At 44.4% G+C, this 7,105-nt stretch overlaps 1 non-coding gene across 1 annotated transcript; it reads left to right on the forward strand.

Annotated features, from left to right (window-relative positions):
• Nucleotides 1-233: 233 nt before the first annotated feature.
• Trnai-uau (transfer RNA isoleucine (anticodon UAU)) lies at nucleotides 234-308 on the forward strand. Its single transcript has one exon. It is a non-coding gene; the product is annotated as a tRNA-Ile (tRNA).
• The last annotated feature ends 6,797 nt before the right edge of the window (nucleotides 309-7,105 follow it).

A 7,105-nucleotide genomic window follows, 5' to 3' on the forward strand; every position in this document is an offset into this window, starting at 1 on the left:
CGCTCTTGGGCGTTAGTCGGGTGGTGCAGTTTGGACACTGCATGGCGTCGAGTATATCCCTCCTGAATCCATCGATTCCATAATCGTATGAAAGTCTTGAGATGTCGGCCTACACGAGCAGGAATATTGCAGAACGATGCACCACTGTCTCGACAGGCCGTGAGCCGCGGGAGTGTGTGGGTTTCGCGGGAGGCGTGCCAGAGATAAATCCCTGCAGTCGCGCTATCCTCTATGTTCTCGGTGGCTCAGATGGATAGAGCGTCTGCCATATAAGCAGGAGATCCCGGGTTCGAGTCCCGGCTGGGGCACACATTTTCATCTGTCCTCGTTGTATGTCAACGCCTGTAAGCAGCTAAGAGTGTTCATTTCATTGTAATTTCATTCTAACGAGCTGCATGGTGACCGAGGGTATCTGTTCTTTCGGACATGTCCGAAAGAACAGAAACCATCTTATCTTAGTACATATATGTAAATCATGTTGTAGACTTCACATAAGTTTGAAGTTTGCTGCATTTCGCCCTCATGCCATTGCAACTGCAGCTCGTTGCGTCTAAAATTGCTTTCAGTTGGTTATATACTGTTCAGTAAGCTGGAAAATCATACACTAAATTTTACACTGAATTGACAAAAATCACAGGATACCTCTTAATATCGTGTCGGACCTCCTTTTGACCGTCATGGCAAGGACTCAACAAGCCGTTGGAAGTCCGGAGCAGAGATATGGAGCCATGCTGCCTCTATAGCCGTCCATAATTGCGAAAATGGTGCCGGTGCAGGTTCTGTGCAGAAACTGACTTCTCGATTATGTCCTACAAATTTTCGATAGGATTCATGTTAGGCAACGTGGGTGGCCCAATATTTCGTTCGAATTGTCCAGAATGTTCTTCAAACCAGTCGCGAACAGTTGTGGCCTGGTGACGTGTTTGGGAAGAACATGAAGTCCATGAATGGCTGAAAATGGTCTCCAAGTAACCTAACATAACCGCTTCCAGTCTATGATCGGTTCAGTTCGACCAGAGGACATTCCACGTGAACACAGCCCGCACAGTTATGGAGCAACGACCAGCTTGCGTTGAAAACAACATGGGTCCATGGCTTCGTGGGGCCTGCGCCACACTCGAACCCTACCATCAACTCTTACCAACTTAAATCTGAAATTGGGACTCATCTGACCAGCCCACGGTTTTCCAGTCTATACATGTGCATATCTCTATCCTATGACTTTTGCCACCTCAGAGCATAGTCGCATCCGAGAAGTTAGACCATACTAACTTCCGCTTTATATCTTTGTGTTTTATTTGTCTGACTGGTTGTGGACTGTTGCTGTAGCTCTTCCATAATCTTTCACGTAGTGAAGCTCCTTTCATTTGGGAGTTTTTCAAGAATTCCCTTAGTGATTTTAAGAATGTGAGTAAAATCCATTGGTGTCCGTCGTTGAGTTCTACTTCTTTTGGTAATTCCACATACAGCCTTCAATTCCCCACTGCAATAGTATATACATTCGCCGTACGTCCCACAACGATTTCTGACGTTATTTCACGCGGTATTACTTGTCTGTTAGAACTACCCTCGGTCGTTAAGTGATTTGTTGCCAGATTACATTCTGAAACGCGACAGTCTGTTTCTGGAGTGACAAAAATCATGTTTCATTGTGTTTAATTCAATTCATCGCTGTCTGAGTCATTCTACTGCCGATTTACTTGAATGCTGAAGCAGACATCTCCTATCTTGAAACTTAATGGCAGATTGAATCTGTGTGCCGGATGGGACTCGAAGCCGTTTCCTTCGCCTTTTGTGGTCAAGTGTTCTACCAAGATGGGTCATGAGCTGTGCTCGGTTTGCTCGGTTGGTAGAGCGCTTACCCACGATAGGCGAAGATCCCGGGTTTGCGTCCCAGTTTTGCACACAGGTTTAGCCTGCCAGGAAGTTTCATGTCAGCGCACATTCCCAGACAGTGTGAAAATTCATTCCGGAAACAATCACCACGGTTGTGAATAACCCTTACCTTCACATGATCTTTTGTTACAGAAGTGCTAGTCCCACAAATTTTGCAGGAGAGCTTCTCTGAAGCTTGTCGGGCTGTGTGGAATGGACTGGGTAGTGATTTTTAGCCTAAAGAATCTCGAGAAAGCCCAAGAACTTCACTTTCAAAAAGTTCAGGACAAATACAGGAAGAGGGTGGATAGCGAGATATAGTATTGTAATTTGTCCTAGCTGTTTTGAGAAACGTCCTACCTCCAAGCGCTAATAGAAAGCACAAAAATTGAAATTGTTATAGGTAAGAAAAGCTGACTACAGTCAGTCAAAGGACCTACATCTACATCTACAGAGCCTGTATAGGGCAACATATTATTTGTTCCCGCATAGATCATGCGAAATGACTTGGACGAGGAAATCAAAGATTAGAGCTCATGCGGGTCTCCTGACAATCGTTCTTTCCACCCGCCATTAGCAATTGGAAAAACCTAAAACGTAGGAAGGGAGGAAGAAATATCTTTCGCCATACGCCGTAACTCGGTGTGTGCAACGTTCACGTGGATGTGAAACCAATTACTGAAGAATACTTAGCAATTTTTAAGCCAGTTAAATAAATAAATAGGACCCACTTGGACAGAAGTGCACGGCAACACGCTGCTTTCGGGACTCGGGGAGACGCGCCTGCCTCGGATCTAATCCACCCGTCTGACAAACAATGAGGGCCTTTGTGGCGCCCGGCTCGGATGAGGCTTTTAGGCGGTTTCCTACATCCGAATAGATGATTGACGTGCCAATGCGCACATCCCACCTCAGTTACACGATTCGTAAACATGTCGTATATGTTCTCACACTTCTACATGCATAAAGCTAGTCCCAAATAGATGGGGTATCTCCGTTCAGTGCGACGACCTTACGCCACCTTATAGGGAAGGCCTTTATGTCCTCTATACTGGTCGACGTCGCAGCCAATGTCTCTCTGCATCATCCACGAAGTTCTTCCCGCTGAGTGCATCTTTTTTGCGCCAAACGGATGGAAGTCGGAAGATGCACGATCCGGACTATAGGGTGGATGAGGAAGAACAGTCCAATGAAGTTTCGGGAACTCCTCTCGGGTGTGCAGACTTGTGTGAGTGCTTGAGTTGTCACGGAGAAGGAGAAGCTGATTTGCATTTTTGTGCCGATGAACACGCTGAAGTCGTTTCTTCAATTTCCTGAGGGTAGCGCAATGCACTTCAGAGTCGATCGTTGCATCATAAGGGAGGACATCAAACAGATTATGCCCTTATGAGTACCCGAAAACAGTCGCCATGGCTTCACCGGCTGAGGGTGGGGCACCGAACATATTCTCCAGACGAAAGGTGGACTGCCGTTTTGTTTCTGGTGAGAAGTGATGAACTCATGTTTCATCGCCTGTGACGATGTTTCACAGAAAATTGTTACCATCAGCCTCGCAAAGCGCAGGTGGTCCTTCGTTGTCTTTATGATCGTCTCTAGGCGGCGAGGAAGCCAGCAGGCACACTCCTTTGAGTAGCCCAGCTGGTGCACGAGTGTGTCAGTACTACCCAACAGAGACGTCCAGTTCAGCAGAGAGGTGTTTGCCTGCGATCCGTCGATCACCTCGAATAAGACCGAGAATAAAATGCGTTGCTTAACTTATTGAATGGCAGTCGTATGTAAAGACAGGCCTGGACTGCTAAGAAAAAATTAATCTCTTATCAGGACAACGAATCTATACAGGAAGAGGCTTTGCTAGCTTAGGTGATGTTATTTAAAGGACAAGTTATTGTACCATCCTCAGTTTTGACTAGGTCTGTCACCATCTGACTTCATCCCAATACATATAAATTTGTTGATAGATGACGTGTCCTGCTGAAGGAAGGGTCTGTGCTAGCAGTTGATTACAATTTGCAAACCTTCCAGAATGGAGCTTCAGGGGTAGAATCAACTCATGGAGAACAAAAGGGATGACCAATTTGCACTCGCATCGAAAGTAACTGGCTCGAAAACTAGATTAATTTTTGAGCTAATTAGTTTCTTTTTAGTTTGATCGTCCACATGTGCAAATGTTTCGAATGGTAACCGTGAAATTCTGCAAGTAGCTGTAGTCTCGCATAGCGTGTGTGCACCGTTGCATACTGGCGAAGGGGATGGCAGTTATCACTGAAGCACCCGGTTTTTAATTATATCCATTTTTTCTACACCAGTTTAACCTGAATGTCAAAATCGCTCAAAATAACCACTTTCTGAAATAATCGATTTTCGTTTATTTCTGTTATTTCGAGTAACAAACACAGAAATCGAACAATGATTGAAACATTTTGACTCTCTCAGTTTCATGATATATAGATGGTTCAAATGGCTCTGAGCACTATGGTACTTAACTTCTGAGGTCATCAGTCCCCTAGAACTACTTAAACCTAACTAACCTAAGAGTATCTCACACATCGATGCCCGAGGCAGGACTCTAAACTGCGACCGTAGCAGTCGCGCTGTTCCAGACTCTAGCGCTTAGAGCCGCTCGGCCACACCGGCCGGCAGGTACATAGAATAAAAGAATTAAACTACATAGGCAAATAAAGGAAAATTAGTAGATTTATCTTCTGTTGCTTTCCTCGAAAAGTGATTAGTGATTGAGTACTACAAAAAGCACCAGTATTCTCCTGTTGATTCTAATTTCACGAAACTCTATTCAGATATCATGTTGTAATCGGGGACCGTATTTTGGCATTTTGAATAGTCGGAGCTAAAGCCAAAAACGCAGTTTTTCGCGTTAATTTGTACCTTTTCAAGAGCTACAAGCAGATTACGTAGACACAAGCAGTACATCGGCTACTTTATATTTTTATTGTATACTAAGAATGTATTGTTGTTAAGTTTTTTACTTCATTACTGTTACTTATTGTTACTTTCCTCTTTGTTATTTCATAGAAATGGCAGACATATCTTTAATCTCTTAAAACAAGTAAAGCACAGATCTGTAAACAATTTTACAGACTGGGGTTGCTGCCATTCTGCGAAACGATGAATGTCCGGCAACGGAAGTACTGTATAGACTACATGGGGACAAGTCTTACATGCTGGACTCCCACGCTTGTCTTAAGCCACGACACAAGGCAACAGGCACATTACTGTCTCAACAATGCTGTACCAATTCTTATGCCATGCCGGCCGGGGGGCCGAGCGGTTCTAGGCGCTACAGTCTGGAACCGTGCGACCGCTACGGTCGCAGGTTCGAATCCTGCCTCGGGCATGGAAGTGTGTGATGTCCTTAGGTTAGTTAGGTTTAAGTAGTTCTAAGTTCTAGGGGACTGATGACATCAGATGTTAAGTCCCACAGTGCTCAGAGCCATTTGAACCATTTTATTATGCCATGTGTTTGTTGTTCGTTTATGTCAGCACTGTTATTGAAACAGCACTGAAAGCTTTCCCATTTTCATACGCAAATTTTACGAATAAAAATTACTCCTGTTAAAAACAATATTTATTTAAAAACTGAAAATTTCAGCGTTGCTGCCAGGGCTATGTGACGTTTTCGTTTTTTACTCGGTGATTAGTAAAAAATATAAAAACATCTGCAATGACCGATACCAGAGTAATGAAAAATACCGGTCATTCAGAAACAAAACACCGGTATAGGTTTTAACCAGGTTTTTCCCATCGCTAACTGGCGACGCCCTATGTTCGACTGGAAGGTGCGAACGCGCATGCGCGGTGTGGCAGGCGGCCAGCAGCCGCGGCAGTGGCACCGGCAGTCGTAGGTTATGGCGGTGCGGGATTTACACAGTCAATTTCGCGCGCCGCCTCCCCTGGCAGGGGTGGCTGCCGCACGCGCCACGCCGCTGCCGCCCTCTCGCCAGCCGGCGGTAATTAACACAGCGCTGGCCTGGGCTGGCCAGGGACTCCCCCGCAGGCAACAAGTCGTCTGCCGTCTTCCCGGCTTCTCGACTAGCCACAGTGCGCGGCTGCGCCACTGCACGAACAGACACCCGGCCACACACCGACTGCATGACACGTTCCAGATACCCTCTGACAAAACCAGTTTCTGAACCAGTGCATATTGTATTACACTGTTGTCGACAGTAATTGCGAGGGCGGTCTCGTAGAGGACGTGAATCGTTATGGACCTGGCAGTGAAGAACTGTTGCTTCAGTTTAAAAAAATGCTATTAAAATACTTGTAGTTATTTGTCGACATAGTCTCCTGTTAGGTCAATGCAATGTTTTACCACTGAACGTATTACGTACTACAAAAATCGGTCAAGTGCAAATAAGGCTCACGCACTGAGGTTTTCGTACGAACTTAATTTTATACGTATCATTATGTATATATATTCCAGAATGAGATTTTTCACTCTACAGCGGAGTGTGCGCTGATATGAAACTTCCTGGCAAGACTCGAATTCGAGATCTTTATCTTTCGCGGGCAAGTGCTCTTCCACTTGCCCACAAAAGGCAAAGTTCCTGGGTTCGAGTCTCGGTCCGGCACACAGTTTTAATCTGCCAGGAAGTTTCATGTATGCATATTGTTTGTCCTAGAAATCGAGAATATCAAGGATTTTTGCCTGCTATCAGTATTAACAATAGCAAGATATTGGTCCTGAGAGTTCCACGACCGTATCAAAATTTCCACACTAGTTCATAAGACTAGGGGAAATAAAAACACCCTCTGTCTCTATGTATCATGTAGAGAGAGAAGATTTAATGCAACATTTCACTTATTCACTTACTAATTTATAACTACAGCTTACATTTTCCGTTTGCATACAGTAATGTTCATTTAATGCTCTTTTGATGTATAATGAATGCAATGTGCTTCAAAATGGCAAATTATGTTGTGTACCTAACATAATTACAATTTAACAATTTTCAGATTTTTTGCTTTACTTGTTCTGTGAAACATTGCTTCTTGCCAAATTTCATGATTCTGCGTCATCCGGAAGTACCCTATAGGCTTTGATGAACGAACTGCGAGTTTCAGAACAGAAGACATAAATGACTGAATCTTTTCATCGCACTGACGTAGAAGCTTGAATTTTTTGAACCAACAAGGGACCATAGACTTTAATATGTGACATTAATTTAAACTTGATACGCAAACTGTTCCAGGGACAAAAGGTCTTGACAGACGG

This window comes from Schistocerca serialis, chromosome 6 (assembly GCF_023864345.2).
Source record: "Schistocerca serialis cubense isolate TAMUIC-IGC-003099 chromosome 6, iqSchSeri2.2, whole genome shotgun sequence".
Taxonomy (NCBI): Eukaryota; Metazoa; Arthropoda; class Insecta; order Orthoptera; family Acrididae; genus Schistocerca; species Schistocerca serialis.